The sequence below is a fragment of the Harmonia axyridis genome, chromosome 5 (assembly GCF_914767665.1).
Source record: "Harmonia axyridis chromosome 5, icHarAxyr1.1, whole genome shotgun sequence".
In the NCBI taxonomy this organism is placed as follows: Eukaryota; Metazoa; Arthropoda; class Insecta; order Coleoptera; family Coccinellidae; genus Harmonia; species Harmonia axyridis.
In genome coordinates, this window is record NC_059505.1 from 1869566 (window position 1) to 1889870 (window position 20305).

General features: G+C 35.7%; 1 protein-coding gene across 2 annotated transcripts in view; it reads left to right on the forward strand.

Annotated features, from left to right (window-relative positions):
• Positions 1–884: 884 nt before the first annotated feature.
• Positions 885–20305, forward strand: part of LOC123679692 (5-hydroxytryptamine receptor 1-like) — a 197086-nt gene continuing 177665 nt past the window's right edge. For both annotated transcript variants that reach the window (XM_045617101.1, XM_045617102.1), the window contains exon 1: positions 885–1088. The gene's annotated coding sequence lies outside the window, so the exon portion shown is untranslated. The remainder of the gene's footprint in view (positions 1089–20305) is intronic.

Genomic DNA, 20305 nt, shown 5'->3' on the forward strand with positions numbered 1-20305 from the left:
GTTTCTTAAGCGACGCACACAGTTTCGATTCTCCACATTACCAACTTGCCCCAACAGCTCAAAATTTTCCACCAGTTTCACTATTGCCGGCTGAGAAGATGAGAACTGTGGCTGCTGAATTTTCACCATTTTTGTAGCGAATTTTAGCAATTTCAGTGCGTTGTTGAAGCGGGTATCATGTCAAGAGATGACAGTTCCAAAAGTGACAGCTGCCTAGATAGGGGACTCTTATTAGAAAACCCTTTACTTTAGGTAATTGAAAATATGTAACAATAAAGCTGTTATTTTAAGGAAAAACAACTTTGTAACTTCTATGTCTAAGATTTTAACCTGAAGCTACCTCATGTTATATTTAGTTAGCTGTTAGAAGTGTGAATTGAGAAACCCGAAGAAATAGCATTGTTTTTGATTTCTTTCAGGTTAGTAAGATATTTCTTTTTATTTTCTTTTTTTTTATTTCTTTCTATGTTATTATATTTTTTTGTATGTTATTACGTTATATTTTAATTTGAAGAAAATAAATTCTTTCAGAATCAAGACATCAAATTGTCTATTTCTCCGATCATAAAAATAAGAATTGAAAACATCCTTATGAATATGAGGATTGTCATTATTATCAAACATGTTGCATTTTTCATAATTTAAACGTCTGCCTTCCAAAATTTAATACGCGGGGTAAAGGCCGGCCGAGCAATAATCCCAATATTTTACCTAGAATCCACCAAATACCAGGCTAAATTTCGCGCAGGACGATTCAACACTGAGCCTTGCCATGGATGCATGAGCAGTCGACTGCCTGCTTCCGACGCGGTCTGATGACAAACTTCACGATCTAAACTTGACCGCGAAACATCGCGAAGTGTCAAAAGGATTCAAACTTGGCTCGGAAGGACGGACAAGGATTCGAGAAAGGATAACCGCGTTCTACCAGGTAGCGATACTATTAGGAAGTAAACAACCGAAAGAAGATAAAGAAAAAGTTATTCCACTTTCGGACAGTTCGAAGTTTACTCTGTGGTTCAAGTGGTTATTAAGAGCTGTGGAGTTGAATTGAAAATTCGAGTGTTGAACTTTATTTTGAAATCAAAGTGAGTTTTTCAAAATGGTATGGTGTGATCGTTTCATTCATTATACTGGAGGGATTTAACCCGTTGAAAAAAAATCAACATTGAGAAAATGTTTTTAGATGCAACTACGAACGTTTATTGATTCATCAAACCTAAATTGGAATGACCTAGCGAAATAGGCTTCCGCCACTAATGATTTGCAATCATAATTTTTCCATTTGCCTTTACAATAATAATTCCTCAATCGAACTATCTGGTTCCTTTATTACGTATTCGAAAAAAATTGAGAAGGTCACTACCCCAGTATAAAAAAAAACCAAGAACAATTATTCTTGAAACATTTTGTTTGATTCACATATCGATTTATCTCGAACATTGACATTTTGTGAGCGTAGTAAGATCAAACTAAAAAAAAATAACTTTTTTTTCGTATTCTACATAATTTATTAGACGAATAATTGATAAAATCCTGAAAACTGGAACTGGAATCAGGAATTGAAACCTGTCATTTCTGCATTTCCAAACAATAATATGATACTCAAATCAGTTGATAAGTTGTGGATTAGTGTATCAACATGGATGGATATTCTGATGTGAAATTCATAGATACGTTAATCTTTTGTCGATCGAAATTCGATTTCGTATAGTCATATGTAGTAAACAATTCGTTGTGAAAATACCAAGTATTATTTAGTAATGCGAAAAATAATTTTCAATATGAATCTCAAATTTTTTTTTCCCTCTAATGACAAAAAAAGAAGAGATCTTTGAAAACTATTTTTGTTTTAGAATTGCAATTATACTTGTATGAGATTATTGATGTGAAATTGAAAATATTCATTGAAAAAACAATAGAGCTGAAATTTTATGTATTCGGTCTGTCCATTGTTTATCTAAATTGAAAATATTAATTGATATATTTATGAGATTTTACCTTTGACGAGCAGTTTTTGATGAAAAATCAACATTGATGACAATTTTAGATAGAGCTCCAAATTCATATTGTTTCATCAAAAGCGAATTGATGGATTTTTCCACTGAATTTACAATCGACAATTACTTAATTTGCTTTTAGTTTTATAATATTTCAAGAGGAATCGCTATTTTGAAATTCTGAATGAATAATTTTTCAGAATATTGCGCAATGAATGCTTTATAAAATCACGAAAAAATTCAATATTTTTGCATAGTAATTATTCTTCAGAAGAACAATTATATCCTGCAATTTTAGAATTGTTTTTTTTCTCATTTCCGTAATGCGAAACAATGTTATGATCCACTTAAATCAACTGATTAGTTGTGGAGATGGTGAATCAATATTGGATTTTTGATGGATATTCTTCAAGTGAAGCATGAATACAATCGTTGAGCATTTGTTAATCAGAATCCGTATAACAGAATCGAATTTTTTATCGCAATCCATTACAATTCGTTGTTGAACTATTTATTCTTCGAAAAATAATAAACATAAATTTTAAATTAATATTTTTTGTTCACATAAAGAAGAAAAGAATATGATTCATAATAATTGGAGATGTTTACCTAACATATATTCCTCTCGAATCTAGAGTAATACAGATAATTTGAAATGCTTATTGGTCAAGGAAATAAAAAAAATACTTTATTTTCATCTATTGTTAATCAGGATAGGGATTTACATCTTGGATTTTTATGTAATTTTCAATAATGAGGAGAATTTTTGTAATGAATTATTTGCTTGTTTGGAATTAAACGACTTATATTTTGGAAATTCGGAATGCTCCAGGATCTGCAGCATTTTTGCAAAAAAATTGAGAATCTTTTCAATCTAGAATGAAATAAATAAATTAACTCAATTTTACGAATAACAAATACTCTCAGTTTTATATAAGTTTTTTCAAATGGAATGAAGTAGTAGTGCTCGTGATTTCTTTTTAGCATTCGATATCTGAACTGATCGCTCCAAGTCTGTATTTTCCGATTTTTGGCCCGGCAATGGTCTCAAACGAATCAATGATGACGAAACCGTCTTCAAATTCATCGTATCCTTAATGAAATGTTTCTAACAGAGTAATAAATAATATTGTATTGAAAGTAGGTAATTGAGTAATTATATCCTATAATGATTAAACTTTGGTAGCACATATGTGTAAAATTATAAGGTGTGTGAATAAGTCTTTCCCGTTTTTTTTCAAATTTTCAGCCTTTATTGTGAAAAAATGGTTACAAATGAATTATTGAAAGTATTGGCCATCGCTAGCTACAACTTTTCCCTATCTTTCTGGCAACATACGAATCCTGTTGCGAAAAAATTCGACCTGTTTGGCCTCTATCCAGTCATCCACCCATTTTTTGGCTTCCTCGTAGGAATGGAAGTGCTGGTCAGCCAGGCCATGCGTCATCGATCTGAAGAGATGGTAATCAGACGGAGCAATGTCTGGACTATACGGCGGGTGGGGTAGGACTTCCCATTTGAGCGTTTCTAAGTATGTTTTCACCGGCTGTGCAACATGTGGGCGAGCATTGTCATGTTGCAAAATAACTTTGTCGTGCCTGTCGGAGTATTGTGGCCGTTTTTCTCGCAGTGCGCGGCTCAAACGCATCAATTGTCGTCGATAGACCTCGCCTGTGATCCTTTCATTCGGTTTTAGAAGCTCATAGTAAACCACACCTAGCTGGTCCCACCATATACAGAGCATGAGCTTCGATGATGATGCATGGCCGGGTAGTCCCCATGATTTTATTCGCTTCTGATTATCGTAACGGATCCACTTTTCATCGCCAGTCACGATACGATGCAGAAAACCCTTTCTTTTATGTCGCTGAAGCAGCTGTTCGCAAGTGAAAAAACGCCGTTCGACGTCTCTCAGCTTCAGTTCGTACGGCACCCAATTTCCTTGCTTTTGGATCATTCCCATGGCTTTCAAACGCTTGGAAATGGTTGTTCGGTCAACTCCCAATGCTTCAGCAAGTTCTTCTTGCGTTTGACACGAATCTTCATCAAGCAAAGTCGCCAATTCTTGATCTTCAAAGATTTGCGGCCGCCCGGAACGCTCCTTGTCTTCCACGTCGAAATCGCCACTTTTGAAGCGTCGAAACCATCCGCGAACACTTGAATCATCGACACAACCTTCTCCATAAGCTTCCTGAAGCAACCGATGCGCCTCGGCATCAGATTTCTTCAAATTGAACCAATAAAGTGAAACTTCCCGCAAATGACGTCGATTCGGCTCAAATTTCGACATTTTCACGATTTCAAAAATTTATGATGCGAAAAAATTTCAACTAATGTGTTAGTGTGGAATTGTTGACAGATGAATAAGCTTTGATTATGACATATGTAACCATTAAATACTCGCGCAGTATTGGTGGCGCCATCTCTTACAAAAACCGGGAAAGACTTATTCACACACCTGATAATATACCAGGAAGTAAGCCTTCCAACTTGAGTTAATGAGATTGAATAGAATATAATGAAGCAAACATCTACAATATAAGTAAACGTTGAATTTAATAGTGAATCGTAAATACGATTAAGCAGAAATCTACTGCTACATTGTGGGATAATACTTCTGAAGTTCATACAAAATTTTTTGAGAAAATTATAGCATTATGAATTCGAACAAGCTTACAAACGCTTCAGAGCTTGCCTTATTTGTTTTCATATTGGTGATTTCTCTCATATGTATTACGATATCCTATAATAAAGAAATATTAAAAAAAAGGGCATATATGGTCTCAAAGGACGTAAATGGCTCCAAAGACTCTGACTTCAAGTCAGTGTTTTCCCAATTTTCTACTGTTGTGATCAAACTTTTCGATGATAGTCCTATAAAAAAATTTGCATTTGGGAAAGAATTGTGTGTTCAAGGAATCATGATAAATTATGGATTCATTCACCTATTGAAAAAGAATAAAAACTTCCTCTATAAATGTAAAATGAGAAGTAGGGCAGTAGAATAGCAAAATTTCGTTTTCCCTTCGAGGAAAACGACGCATAATAGTAGATTCCTTGCTTTTCAGTTTTTTCATTTTGTCAGCATGCCTATACTTTGTGAATTTTAGCAGATATTGCTCCCAAACTATGGAGTTAGAAACACTTTAGAATGTGCGGTTATATTGAATTTGTTCTTACGCCCAGCCTAAGTTTGGAAGTAAGGTTACAATTTTTCGAATACCTGAAAAGAAATTGAAAACATCTTGAAGTTGAGCAGCCTTTGGCGAGATCAATATCGGGGTGATGGACCGCCTTTTCATTATTCTTGTGTCTTAATGTGAATGGGTCGATTTTTTAGGAATGTCAAATAGTCAATCTCCGAGTTGCATAAGTTTCTAAAATACCCACTGATAAAATTTCATGGTCAATTTGGAAACGCTGATGATTGATGTCGACAATAAGTGTTCCGTTACTGATGAGAGTTAATCATCTATTCCTTCACTGGATAGCAGTAAGTGAGGAACTGTTATTTATAGCTCGTTAGAGTGTCACAATATGTTTAGTTCGATTTTGAACGCTGAGTTCAGGTTAGACCGAAACGGAGTAATTTAATTATTTCAATGAAAATTCTTTGGTCCAGATTGCTTTTTATCCCATCATTTCTCATTCTTTACCTCGACTTTGACATCTTCCTAATATTCTACATTAATAAACCGTTTTCTATAATACCTTTTTTCTGGAACTCACAATGAAATCTATCCCAACTCTTGTAGGCCTTTTTTGTTGAAACTTCTCAAAAGCTTAGAACTTGTGCTTGCTAAAAGAAACATTGTATTCTATGTTGTCTTTGCTATTGAGTCCCAAATCTGATTGTTCACTGAACAGTAAATACTTGGACAGTCATCCAATTTTTTTCTTGTTTGGGGCTTGTAACGGGTGTTTTTTTCGAGGTATATAACTTTAAGTTGGCATTACTGTTTAAGATGGCGACCGATTTAACAGCTGTCAAGTGATTTATTCTCAGTTTGGTTTGGCAATTCATCACGAAAAGACTCACGCAATTCATCATGAATAGACAACGCTTGCAAATAGTGCAATTTCATTTCGAAAATAATGGTTCTGTGCGAAATACGTATCGGGCACTACGTCCATTTTATTTTGTTTAGCGATGAAGCACACTTCTGGTTGAATGGCTACGTCAACAAACAAAACTGCTGCATTTGGAGTGAAGCTAATCCTCAAGTGTATGACGAAACACCAGAAAAACTGACTGTTTGGTGCGCTTTATGGGCTGGTGGAATCATTGGTCCGTACTTCTTCAAAAACGATGATGGCCAGAACGTTACAGTCAATGGTGATCTGTATAGAGCCATGATTACTAACTTCTTCATTCCTGAATTGAACAACCATCATGTCCAGGAGCTGTGGTTCCAACAAGACGGCGCAACATGTCACACAGCTCGTGCCACAATCGATTTATTGAAAGACACGTTTGGTGACCGCCTAATTTCACGTTTTGGACCTGTGAATTGGCCTCCAACAAATGTTGGAAAAAGTCATCGAAAGTTAGACGTCCAGATTGGACTACATCCAAGCCAGCCGTGGCGGTTATATGCCAGAAATCATATTTGAAATGTAATGCCACAAGATTATCTTGCGGATAAATAAAATTCATGTCAATCGAATAGTCCATCGTTGTTTTATTGCAATTTCAAGTTCTATAGCTCTAAAAAAAACACCCTTCATATAATTGAAAGTTCTCTTTATTATCTCCGTTTCGAAATCAGGGAGTCTGCAAATGAAGCTCTTGTATAAAAAACTTCTTGCCTAATTTTGTGTTGATTGCTTCATCAGAACCACATGAAATGAAATTGGAGCAGAATATCGATAAAAACATAATATATGAGTTACAAATGAACCAACTAAGTATGAATTCTTTTTCAATTATTATGCTTGGGTTTTTTATGGTTTTAATGACGCGATCAATGAGAAATTCTGCATGAAGCTTGAAATAGTTATTTTACATCTGAGAGGATGATTCCATCTCGATGGTAGTCTTGAAATCAAGAAGAAACCAACAAAAATGTTGTCAGTTGAGTTCCATAATGGACAAAATTTTTCAATTTTGTCCATTATCATCGAACTCAACTGAGACTGATGTCAGTAGGTTCAGAAAACTACTTGAAAAATTTCAAGAATCTACATTTTCAAGTTTGAAAGTTTGTATTTACGTACGGCAGGACAGCATCGTCACACAAATGTCATGCTCTGTTCGGGGAACGATAACAATAATTATATTCGTAGGCCAACACAGTATTGAAATACCTCAAATTATTTGAAACCGATATAAAACTTTGAACGAATATTTGTAGATTAGAATGGAATGACATTCAATATTTCGTGCGAAATTTATTCATTTGATTTGGATATCAATTCAATTTCGCATTGCAATCAGTTTCATCACATACATGTACCATACCAACATGCCGAAATCAATTTATTGCTTTTTGTCATGAAAGGAAATGAACGAAATTCCAATCATTTCGATACACTAGGTTTCATACAAAAATAACTTCCGTCTAACAACAAAAAATAGAATTCAATAAGGTTCAAACATTTCCAATAATTCCATCGAACAACTCCACTGCTGTAAATCCAACCTAGATATCCAAACACGAAAATTTTTCTTTTTGATGTCTCTTCGTTTTCCATTCGATTCACGTGAGTTTTGAACTTCAGATCTTATTATACAGCAGAAGTCCATTTGACGTAGTTCGCGAGAATGAATATTTCATGAAAATCTTAAGGTCCTAACGAAAATAAAAACACCAATGAAAGGACCATACTTACTGCAGAACGTTTGTGAATTACCTACCAAGAGTGAATATTAATAAAAAATGATGTTTTTATAGACCGAAAAAGGATGAAAGTTTGAGAATTCACATCTGCCATCAAATGGAGGATGTGTGTTAAATGATGCAATATTCTTGAGTGAACTCTTTTGCCATTTATTATTATGAGACTCAGTAATAAATATATATTTTTTTAACTGTATCATCTATGTATGTTGGCAGTAATTCGTGGGAAAAAAACCAGAAAAGGAAAGCAGTGAAGTGAATTCAAGAGGTTTCGAGCTTTCAAGAAATAGATAGGGGGAGTATACGCAATTCTTATATGTCCCCAACATGGTTAAATTACGTTGTCAGATTGTGATATATTTTCAAATCCATAATTTTACTACATCATTATGAATGTATATTATATTGAATGAAATATATTTATTTGAGAGATTCTCAATTAAATATGCAAATATGAAAATTTGGAATCCGATATTTCTCCTAATTGTCGAGTTTATAGTATGCAAAATATTAATTTTTTTTCTGTATCTATCTGCTGAAATCCAAGGTTTGGCAACTATTGCTCTCCTAGTATCATCCGTTGTTTCACTACGTTTGGCGCGCTTGAAGTTTGTTTTTTGAATTTCTGATATATTTAGGTATTTATTACAATATTTTTTTAGTAAATATGAAACGTTGATTCACTATGGGACATAAGAAGTGCGTTCCTTGTGGAGAAACTCGCGAATTGAGTGAAATATCGTATCACTGATATGTTTTCATTTCTGCGCGCTTCATGTCAAAATTTGCCTCCTGAAAAAGACATATGCTCCTCCTATCTATGTTTATTACTCTGAAGAGGCCACATATTATTATACACCTATTCACTGTTCTGTGGTCTCCAAGGATGCAATTGACAAATCAAGGAACAAAACGCTCACGAGCTCCTGGCTTCATTTCAGTTCTTTCATCATCTTGGACGGTGTGATGAGTTCATTACGCACATAATATGAAAATTTATTTATATACCTAAGATTTTAGGAGCTGAATACATGCATTTTGGAGTAAAAACCTATCGAATGAACTAGAGATTCCAATTAATTTGGTTGATATTGATTGGAAAAAGTTTTGTGGACACTGCCTTCCAATGAATAACACATATCATGTAAATTATTGGAATATTTTTCACTGCATTTTTCCCTCAATAGAACACCATTTGTGTAATAATGAATTTCATTACGAAATTGGTAACTGAAATGAATTTTATATGTATACTAGACTAGCTCGTCCGAATTGTAATTTTAGCAGTTTCATTTCAGCATATTCAATACGAGTGGAATGTTGAAATTGAGAGATGAGTACCAATTTCATTCGAATTTTGTGTATGCCAAAAAAAAATGAAATGATGAGATAATAGTTATAGGTAAAGGATTTTTCAATAAAAGGTTTCATTTTGAAGAGCCCGCTATCTGGGCAACTGTCACTTATAAAACTGTCATCTTTTGAAATTTTACGAGTAAAACTACGCCTTTACTAAAAATGGAATATGTGCTTCAACATCACACTGAAATTGTTAAAATTTACTACTAAAATGGTGAAAATATTGCAGTCACAGTTCGCAAAACTAAGAACTTTTGGGTTGTCGTGAAGCACTTTCAGACCGGCAATAGTGAAGATAAGGTCTATGCCAATGTTTCACAAACCATTCATTGATTTCTCTCTAAATTAACTCGTTTTTTCAATATCAAAATGAAATATCTTATTGGAAAACCCTATATATTCATGACTTAAATATAAGCATCTACTGGTAGTTCCTTTGAGTAAGAAGGAATGTGTTCGAGTATTTTCCGATTATTGGTGTTTGACATATCCATCACCGGTATATCGTTACTCTCCGTTGATGACATGCATTCTCCTTAGGTTACTTTCGATTATGGTTCCTACGTAATATCGTGGAAAACTTCTGTTTGACAATGGTTATGTTGATGGCATTTTTGCTGATACATTCAGATAGATAATTAATATCGTATGATATGATTACATACTTGACATTGTACTTCTTTTTCTTTTTTCTTCATATCGATCACTACCGTTCCCTGCGGAATTCCTCTCTTTCTGATCGAAATATTCAGTAATAATCATATTTGGAGTAGACTGCTACAGTTCATTAAATCTCCAAATCAATGAAGGGGCAAATGTTTCATGTTCCGTTTTGCCTCAAGGACTTGGGTTTGCTATTGTTCGTAATTAGCTGATTCCTATTCAATCTGCATTGAATCGATCTATTTGCGTGTTCTGGGGAAATTGATGCAACCATTACGTAAATTTTTCTTACGTCAAGAAAATTAGTTTGAAACAACAGTGTAGGAACAAAGGAATTCAGAGGGATAGTCGACTCGATTTGAGATTATAATCGAGGTTCGCTTTACTAAATCGAACAATGGCGATTGCAGGAAATTTTGAAAATATTGATTTTTTTTAGTTTAGTGTAGATTCAATGTTTGTTATTTTGTTTCTAAGTTTTCTTTGTCTTCAGTGAGACTTACTGAGATTCTAGAAACAGATGTCATATCGTAATTATTCTCTATGATGCAGTTTTAAGAGGGAACACAATCAAGTGACATTCTCGTGGTCTGTCAATATTAAAAAATAATGTGCGATGTTGGCAGAATGACTGAATGACCAGTAGAAGTTAGGAATTTACTTCAACCTTCGTCGAAAATTTGTAGTTTACGAGTATTTTTATATTGGGTCTACAACTTTCGTCGTTTTGCAATAGATGGCTGTAGCAGTAAGTGGTAGAGTCAAGTTTTCTGGAAAAAACATTGACCTTGAGAACTAGCATTTGCCTTTTAGGTCTATTGTTTATAGAAACCACGAAATGAGTTACAAAATACCTTTTCGAAGATTGGCAATACCCTCTATATCAAATGTAAACTGTGGAAGGAGGATAAACCGAGAACTGACGGAATGGCTAGAAGATAAGAAGTTACTTTCTTCAGGGCTGAATATAGGACTACGACTTACGGTGACACTCAAACTGAATGTAGAGTGCAAATTTCTCCAAACTGAAATGAAATATGATCGGAAACTGAACTGGAAACGGATATCACCATCTAAAAGGACATTTAAACATAATTTATCACACGCTTACATAACATTCTGCTCAGCGAACATGTTTCGCTTCAGTGTTCCCCTCTTCAATTCACATAAGTTATTTGGTTTTCCATATTCATCAAGTATTCGACTATTAAACTCATCGTCGGCATTCTGAAAGCCAGAAGAAAATTCATTTGGAAATTCCAGTCTGGAAAAGGGTTGCGATTCCAGAACCTCAACCATTACTGGCCTCATGAATGTATTCATGCATCTTACGATTTCATTTTTCACCATAACACACAACAATGGACGCGGTTCTCCAAATATGAAATCTACCCTCTGTAAGGAGGCTCTGTACGTACAATAAACTCCAAGACTGCCTTAGGGGGTTAACAACCCCAATTACAGGTTGAATTTATGACTTCATTAAGGACTGTTGTATTCGTCATTTTCAATCTTTCCTTTTCTTCGCAAATACCTTGTATCGCAGAGACATTAATATTTTATCAAAGCTGGCCTGGAAGGAGGAACGTCAACTGCAGGTATTATTAACTTCCAGAGGGTAACGATCTTCTCTGGTCGTACTTCGTTGGAGTAGAAAGTGAAAAATTACCAGAAGGGAGAGAGGCATGGTGATTATTTTCCAGGCCTAATTGCGAATTCTCTGACGACGCAGTCCTAATGATAGGATTTCTCATCAAATTCTGGATAAATAGAAATATTTCATCACAATGATTCCGTAATTAATGCTCTACAGTAGTCTCTGTGTTCTCTTTTCTAACTTCTACGTTAGGTCTTAGGTACAAGTTTTAATTATTTTAATTAATCCTCTGAAGATTAATCCAATTAGTCCTTCTTGGTTTTAAAATGTAGTCGTCAAGAGATTCATTCACAGTTCTGTAGAAAATGTTATTTAAAACAATATACGAAAAGTTCAGTACTGAAAAATTCATCCCTTCGCAGATTCATAGGTATGAGAAAGGTTAAGAGATATTACAAATCTGTCTATGATGAAACGTCAGGGATTTTTACGGTATGATTGTGCCATAGAGTAATTAACATAGAGGGAACATATGTCATTTTCAGTGAGCAAATTTTGTCGCCAACATGAACTATCAAATTTGAGATGAAGCGCGCGGAAATGAAAACATATCAGTGATACGATATTTCACTCAATTCGCGAGTTTCTCCACAAAGAACGCACTTCTTAAAACCCAGAGTGAAACAACGTTTCATATTAACTCGAAATATATTGAAATAAATACCTAAATAAAGGGTGTTTTTTAAGAGCTATAGAACTTTAAATTGCAATAAAACAACGATGGATTATTCGATTGACATGAATTTTATTTATCCGCAAGATATTCTTGTGGCAATACATTTTAAATATGATTTCTGGTATATGACCGCCACGGCTGGCTCGGATGTAGTCTAATCTGGACTTCCAATTTTCGATGACTTTTTCCAACATTTGTGGCCGTATATCGGCATTAACACGGCGAATATTGTCTTACAAATGGTCAAGGGTTTGTGGCTTATCGTATAGACCAATGACTTTACATAGTCCCACAGAAAGTAGTCTAGCGGTGTTAAATCACAAGATCTTGGAGGTCAATTCACAGGTTCAAAACGTAAAATTAGGCGGTCACCAAACGTGTCTTTCAATAAATCGATTGTGGCACGAGCTGTGTGACATGTTGCGCCGTCTTGTTGGAACCACAGCTCCTGGACATCATGGTTGTTCAATTCAGGAATGAAAAAGTTAGTAATCATGGCTCTATACCGATCACCATTGACTGTAACGTTCTGGCTATCATCGTTTTTGAAGAAGTACGGACCAATGATTCCACCAGCCTATAAAGCGCACCAAGCAGTCAGTTTTTGAGGATGTAACGGTATTTCGACATACACTGGAGGATTAGCTCCACTCCAAATGCGGCAGTTTTGTTTGTTGACGAAGCCATTCAACCAGAAATGCGTTTCATCGATAAACAAAATGAAATGGACGTAGTGCGCACAGAACACTTATTTTCGAAATAAAATTGCACTATTTGCAAGCGTTGTTCAGGCGTGAGTCTATTCGTGATGAATTGCCAAACCAAACTGAGAATAAATCACTTGACAGCAATTAAATCGGTCGCCATCTTGAACAGTAATGCCAACTTAAAGTTATATACCTCGAAAAGAAAACACCCGTTACATTCTATGAAAAAACATCAATGAAGCTCTGTTGACTTCAAAAAGTTATTGCACTCAAATCTGGATCATCCTGGATATCGAACGGTTCGTAAAAAAGCGCTCAAAAACAGAATTAAGCTCTCCCAACATGCACCTCAATTCCTCTTACCTACTTTTCCACATACATTATTTCGTGGAAATGACATGCGAGTAGCAATTTTCATACTTTGAATATTTCAGCATAATCCAGAACGATATGCATTACATCCAGTTGCTCGACTCGGCGAGTGTTTTAAAACTTTCTGAGCCCCCCCATCACATTTTAATTCGCCTGAGCTGTACGAGGCACATATGGGCATTAAAAAAAATAATTGAATCACCGACCCAAGCGACGAAAATTTCAATCGTTATGAACGATCGCCCGTCTCTAGGAGCATTAAGTATATTCCGCCTACGAATCTTATCTTCTTACTTCATTTCCTGTATTTCGTCAATATTTGTTTACCTTGTGGCGCATAAACTTAGGTAAGGAACGATAATCTACTACCGGTGGCGGTGTTTGTTGGGAACTCAGTTGAACGATACAGAATTTAGTATCATCAATTTTTGCGGTTGTGGTTTCACTAGAATATACTATACTGCTCCACAAAAATTTTGTGAACGTTTCAAAAGTTGCCGATTCTTGTCGATCTAATGTTCATTTTTGAGGAATAAAATGTTCACTTTCTTATATTTGAATGGTTTTATTGCTCCTCTTTTGATAACTTTTTCAGTTTGAAGCAAGTTCTTGTGGTTTGCGTTCCTGAGATTATTGAATCAGTTTTTGTTTTACGTTTTCGAAATGTTGGTTCAAAATCTGAAAATTAGTTTTGCAATAATGCCTATAAATAAACTTAGTGCGGATGAAGGTAATAGGGCTATTGGTATGATCGAGGTGGTAAGTAATCAGAGGGATGTTGCGAATTTCTTTCAAGTTAGTGAAAGCGTATTTTTCCGACAAGTCCATCAATATCGAGAATCTGGACATGTAACCGAAAGACCGAGAAGTGGACGCCCAAGATCTACCACCCATGCACAAGATAGGTTTCTGACTGTGTCTACAAGTAGGACAGTATTAAGATGCAAATAACACTTGGTGTGTCTACTTATACCTGTAAAACTTTCAGACGAAACCGGAGATTTTTCAGATTTATACCTACTTGATTTCGAGGGATCGCGTCTGTTTCAGATGGCGCATATATCGTTTATATTTGACATTTCTCCTTATGTATATACTCGTACTTATATACAGAAATTCATTTCTTTTATATGATTTTTAGAGACATTGCGTACAGAAGATTTCCGCATTTATAACGGGTGTTTTTTTTCGAGGTATATAACTTTAAGTTGGTATTACTGTTCAAGATGGCGACCGATTTAACAGCTGTCAAATGATTTATTCTCAGTTTGGTTTGGCAATTCATCGTGAACAGACTCACGCCTGAACAACGCTTGCAAATAGTGCAATTTTATTTTGAAAATAATGGTTCTGTGCGGAATACGTATCGCGCACTACGTCCATTTAATTTTTTCAGCGATGAAGCGCACTTCTGGTTGAATGGCTACGTCAACAAACAAAACTACCGCATTTGGAGTGAAGCTAATCCTCGAGTATATGTCGAAACAACGTTACATCCAGAAAAACTGACTGTTTTGTACGCTTTATGGGCTGGTGGAATCATTGGTCCTTTCTTCTTCAAAAACGGTGATGACCAGAACGTTACAGTCAATGGTGATCGGTATAGAGCCATGATTACTAACTTTTTCATTCCTGGATTGAACAACCATGATGTCCAGGAGCTGTGGTTCCAACAAGGCGGCGCAACATGTCACACAGCTCGTGCCACAATCGATTTATTGAAAGACACGTTTGGTGACCGCCTAATTTCACGTTTTGGACCTGTGAATTGGCCTCCAAGATCTTGTGATTTAACACCGCTAGACTACTTTCTGTGGGGCCATGTTAAGTCATTGGTCTATGCGGATAAACCACAAACCCTTGACCATTTGGAAGACAACATTCGCCGTGTTATTGCCGATATACGGCCACAAATGTTGGAAAAAGTCATCGAAAATTGGACGTCCAGATTGCACTACATCCGAGCCAGCCGTGGCGGTCATATGCCAGAAATCATATTTAAAATGTAATGCCACAAGATTATCTTGCGGATTAATAAAATTCATGTCAATCGAATAATCCATCATTGTTTTATTGCAATTTGAAGTTCTATAGCTCTAAAAAAAGCACCCTTTATATCAGAGAAATTGGTATTCACTTGAAACCGATGTAGCAGAAATATCACTTTTATTTCTATATCGTTTTTGACATTCAGTAATTAGGTGACAATTAATTAATTCAAATCAAAGAAATCTCTTCTTAGATCCCTTCTGAAAATAATAATAAAAATTACTTCAAACGCCACTACAATGTTACAATAATTCATAAAGCCTATATTACGCTCTGAACGAACAGTAAAACCTTCTCATAAGGTATATTCCCTTTCCTCGAATTGTTTTTTTTTCAAGAATCAGAAGAAAATCATTACAATTATCATATTTCATCTCAGTTCGGAAGCTTTTATAATAAATACACAATGATAAAACACTCTCTCCTAAAATTCAAACAGTTCGAGAGATAGGGGAATTCTCCGGAGATCGTTTAAACAGAAATGTATTCAATGAAATGAAGGGAGCCTTAAGAGTTATCATTATATATCATTTCGGGCTCCCAAATACGTCTCCTGAGATGGTGTATACTTGGTTCTTATATATAGAGTGGAATTAAGATCCGGGAAATGGAAACCACTCATGAACCCAGATAAAATCCTTCCTACTGGTCTCCACGGAACTCAATCGTCAGGAATTCTTTGGTGGAAAACACTCCAGCTAATGAGTTCATAATAATAAAAATATTAACGATCGCTCAAAAATTCCTGACTTTACGTCTGTGCTTTTCTCACTCATTTTGATACCTATTCTACTTGCATTTTTTGTACGAATCTTTGAATAACTGTTTCATATGTAATGATCGTCTTCAGTACCCTTTTTTTGATATTTTGCTAGAGTTTCCTGAGGCTTTCATGAAGTTTTCCCGATGGAATTTTGAACGAGACTTGAAACTTACCTATTCAAGACGAATTCCTAGTCGATCAATATGTTATCATTGAAATATTGAGTTTTTCTTATATGACAGGCCAATTGAAAATTTCCCGGTCTACCATAGTAAAACACTTTTTTTTGGGAAAATTCGATTTTATTATTCAACATAGTTACCTTCGAGGGCGATACAGGGATTATAGCGATCTTCCAACTTTTCGATACCATGTTTGTAGTACGATTTGTCTTTCGCTTCACAATAGGCCTCAGTTTTGGCGATTACTACTTCATTGGAGCTAAATTTCTTTCCAGAGAGCATTCTTTTGATGTCTGAGAACAGGAAAAAGTTGCTAGGGGTCAGATCTGGTGAATACGGTGGATGCAGAAGCAATTCGAATCCCAATTCATGCAATTTTGTCATTGTTTTCATTGATTTGTGACACGACACATTGTCTTGATGAACCAGGAACCAGGACCATTTTTTTCTTCAAATGGGGCCGTTTTTAACGATTTCATCCTTTAAAGGATCCAATAACGCTATGTAATAAACCCTGTATAGGGTCTGGTCCTTTTGAAGGTAATCAATGAATGTTATACCTTGCGCATCCCAGAATACTGATTCTTTAACCTTGCAAGCTGATTGTTGTGTTTTTCCTCGCTTTGGATTCGATTCATCCTGTGCAGTCCACTCAGCTGACTGTCGGTTGGACTCCGAAATGAAATGATGGAGCCATGTTTCATCCATTGTCACATATCGACTAAAAAATTCAGGCTAATTGCACTTAAACATCTTCAAACTCTGATCAGAATCATTAACACGTTGTTGCCTTTGATCGATTGTGAGCTCGCGTGGCACCCATTTTGCACACAGCTTTCTCATGTACAATTATTCGTGAATGATATGATGTACACGTTCAGATGATATCTTCACAATGTCTGCTATCCCAATCAACTTCACTTTACGGTCATTCAAAATTATTTTGTCAACTTTTTTTATTTTTCCGTCGGTGACAGCCTCTGTTGGGCGTTCACTGCGTTCGCCGTCTTCGGTGCTCATTTCACCACGTTTAAAATTAGCATACCAATCAATGAGGGTTGATTTTCCCCAGAAACCCCAGAAACTCTTCATCTAGCCAAGATTTTGCTTCAACTGTTTTTATCCTTCAAAAAGCAATATTTTATCAGCAAACGAAAACCTTTTATCCAATAACGAATGTAGCTACACTCACGAAGAAACATCTCACAAACTAATGGTCGGACTGCTGTCAAATTTCGACACGTATCGTTTGAAGGTTGGTACTAACTAAAAATCATATGGATTTAATACTAGCACCGCCATCTGTGCATCAGACCGGGGACTTTTCAATTGGCCTAATACCATGAAGAATTCAAATTTCTATGTTGATATCATTTTAACGGCCAGACGGATAGACTGAAATTAAATTGTCTACAGATTTGTCATCCCTGAGTTTAGCCTTTTCATTTGAGACCATTCCCAGCTCTGTTCGAGGAACGATTGCTCTAAAAAAACATCGAAAACTTCCGTTAGAAATCAAACCTACTCGATAGTTGAAAGTTCGAAATAATTAGCATTATCAGTGTGTATTTTCATCAGTTAGGAACTCCTACAACGAACTTCCGTTATTCAAACTACAAGAACAATTAACACCCACGATTTCAAACTTTAAAAATAGATCGAGACATTACGCTATCGATTGTCCTTTAAATAGAAGTTTTCACGGTTAAACGCAGTTGAAGATTATGAAAGATTTATATATTAAGTGATAGATTGAGACTTGAGAGGTAGTAATCGATGCTAAAAATCCCACTTCTGTTCGGATGACCTTGAAGAATCACATCTTGGTTTCTCCCACGGTCCATAACATATTCAGCGACATCTAGTTGTATTTCTAATTTTGGTCGATCCATATTTCAATCTCATAAATTTTGAATCATCGATCCAGTTCTGAACCTGAAAGGTCAGAGGACACCTGGCCGAATTTTGAACCTTTCGGTCGGCAATAAAATATTGAATAATTTCCAGTGAACTATCCCAGAATATTTCTCGCTTCATTATACAGTGGAACATCCAGAATGCATGATTTCGTGAACCTGATTTTTGGGCATCAGAATGACTATATTTATGGCGACATTGTCAACATTTAATATACTAACGACAGAGAAACTGCAACACCCAGAAGGCGCTTTTAAATTTTTAAATTTTTTTGGGTAAAACATAGATAGTATGGTAAGGAGTAAATGATTGAATTCGGAGAAAAAAATCGTGAAGGTTTTTTCATGTAAACAATTTTTGTTACTTGAAGATTGTAGTCGTTTTTTGCAAGTTTTTGAATTTTGAACAAACCAGCTGTTCAAGGAGATCCAAAGTCGATATTTAGAGTGAAAATGCCTAGAGCACGTGAACGCGGAATTTATCGTCAGCTAAGTGAATTTGAAAGAGGTCGAATTATTGGTCTACGGGAACCGGGGTTGTCTTTTCGAGAAATCGCAAACCGTACGAACATACATCCAACTACTGTTATGAAATGTTGTCAAGAGTGGTTTGATAATGCCCAAAATCGAGGAAGAGTAGGCACCGGACGTCGAAGGGGCACAAATGAAGTTCAAGATCGACGTCTAAGACTTAAGGCCTTTAGAGACCGATTTTCGCCAACTCGATCTTCGGCTGATGAGTGGTTAGGAGAACAAGGTCATCCTGTAACTGTCCGAACGGTTTACCACCGGATAAGGTCTTTTGGACTGCAGCATTATCGACCCCATCTTGTGTTACCTCTGACGGTTGAGCATCGCCGGCAACGATTACAGTGGTGCAGAGAACGTCAACATTGGAATGTGGAATGACATCAGGTCGTCTTTTCTGATGAATCTCGGTTCTTCTTGGGTGTACATGATTGCCGAACAAGGGTTTGACGACGTCGGGCAGAAAGATGTGAATCTCAGTTTGAAGTTCAGCGTCATGTACACAGGACAGTAGGCGAACGGTATGGGGTGCTATTGCACATGCAAGTAGGTCACCTTTAGTCTTTATTCGAGGTAACATGAAAACGCTGCGTTACCATCATTAAATAGTGGAGCCTTATGTTCTGCCTAACCTTAACCGACTCGAGAATCCAATATTTCTGAAAGATAATGCGCGACCTCATGTTGCCAGAGACGGTTTAAACTATTTCGAAGAGACAAATGTGAATCTTTTGCTATGGCCGCCCAGATCCACCGATCTTTCGCCCATAGAGCATGTTTGGAACATCATGAGAGAAGGCTTGGAAATTTACCCCAGCCCCCACGGACTTTATCGGCTCTGACAAATGAAGAACAGGTAGCTTGGGATAGTATTCCCCAAGAAGAAATAGATCATCTTATTGCATCAATGCATAATCGTTTGAAAGGACCTTTCCTTTTTATTTCTATATATTAAGAATATGTTTCAAAAAAGTAATAGCTCATGAATATCTATTGATAGGTCAACAAGTCGTTAGCGTTGAGAATTCATTGAACAACATGGAAAATTTAATAGGAAATCCTTTTTTGGCAGAGTAAACGCAAAAAAAAAATGATTTCGTTCATATTAGGGCATTCAATATTCTTGTTTATTTCTTGACTCAAATTATATTGGTAGTTAATTAAGGTCTGCTTGTACTTCTTGTTGGGGGATGCTATCAGAGAATTCGTCGATTATAAATCTATTGCCATGGATTTAATTGACAGAAAATAAACAACGTTCTTGATGCAGTCTTCAGCCTGTAAAATATGTGTTTTTGATAGTTAGCGATATATTGCAAAAACAATTCGAAAGGAATTTTTTATGCCATAAAATATGAACATATTCAAATCATATAAGGGACAATATGGATAAAGGAAGATGGTTTTGAAAAGATACAAAAAGATTCTATTGAAACTGATGATGCAATCTTTTCGATTCTCATTATTTATGTTGTTTTAGTGTATGTTTAATTTTTAATATTATTCATCGATACAAATTTACCTGCTCGAAATTTCGTGACCTTTTCTGAATTGAAGATTCGACGAAATCAATTTACAATGGGAGATTAGTG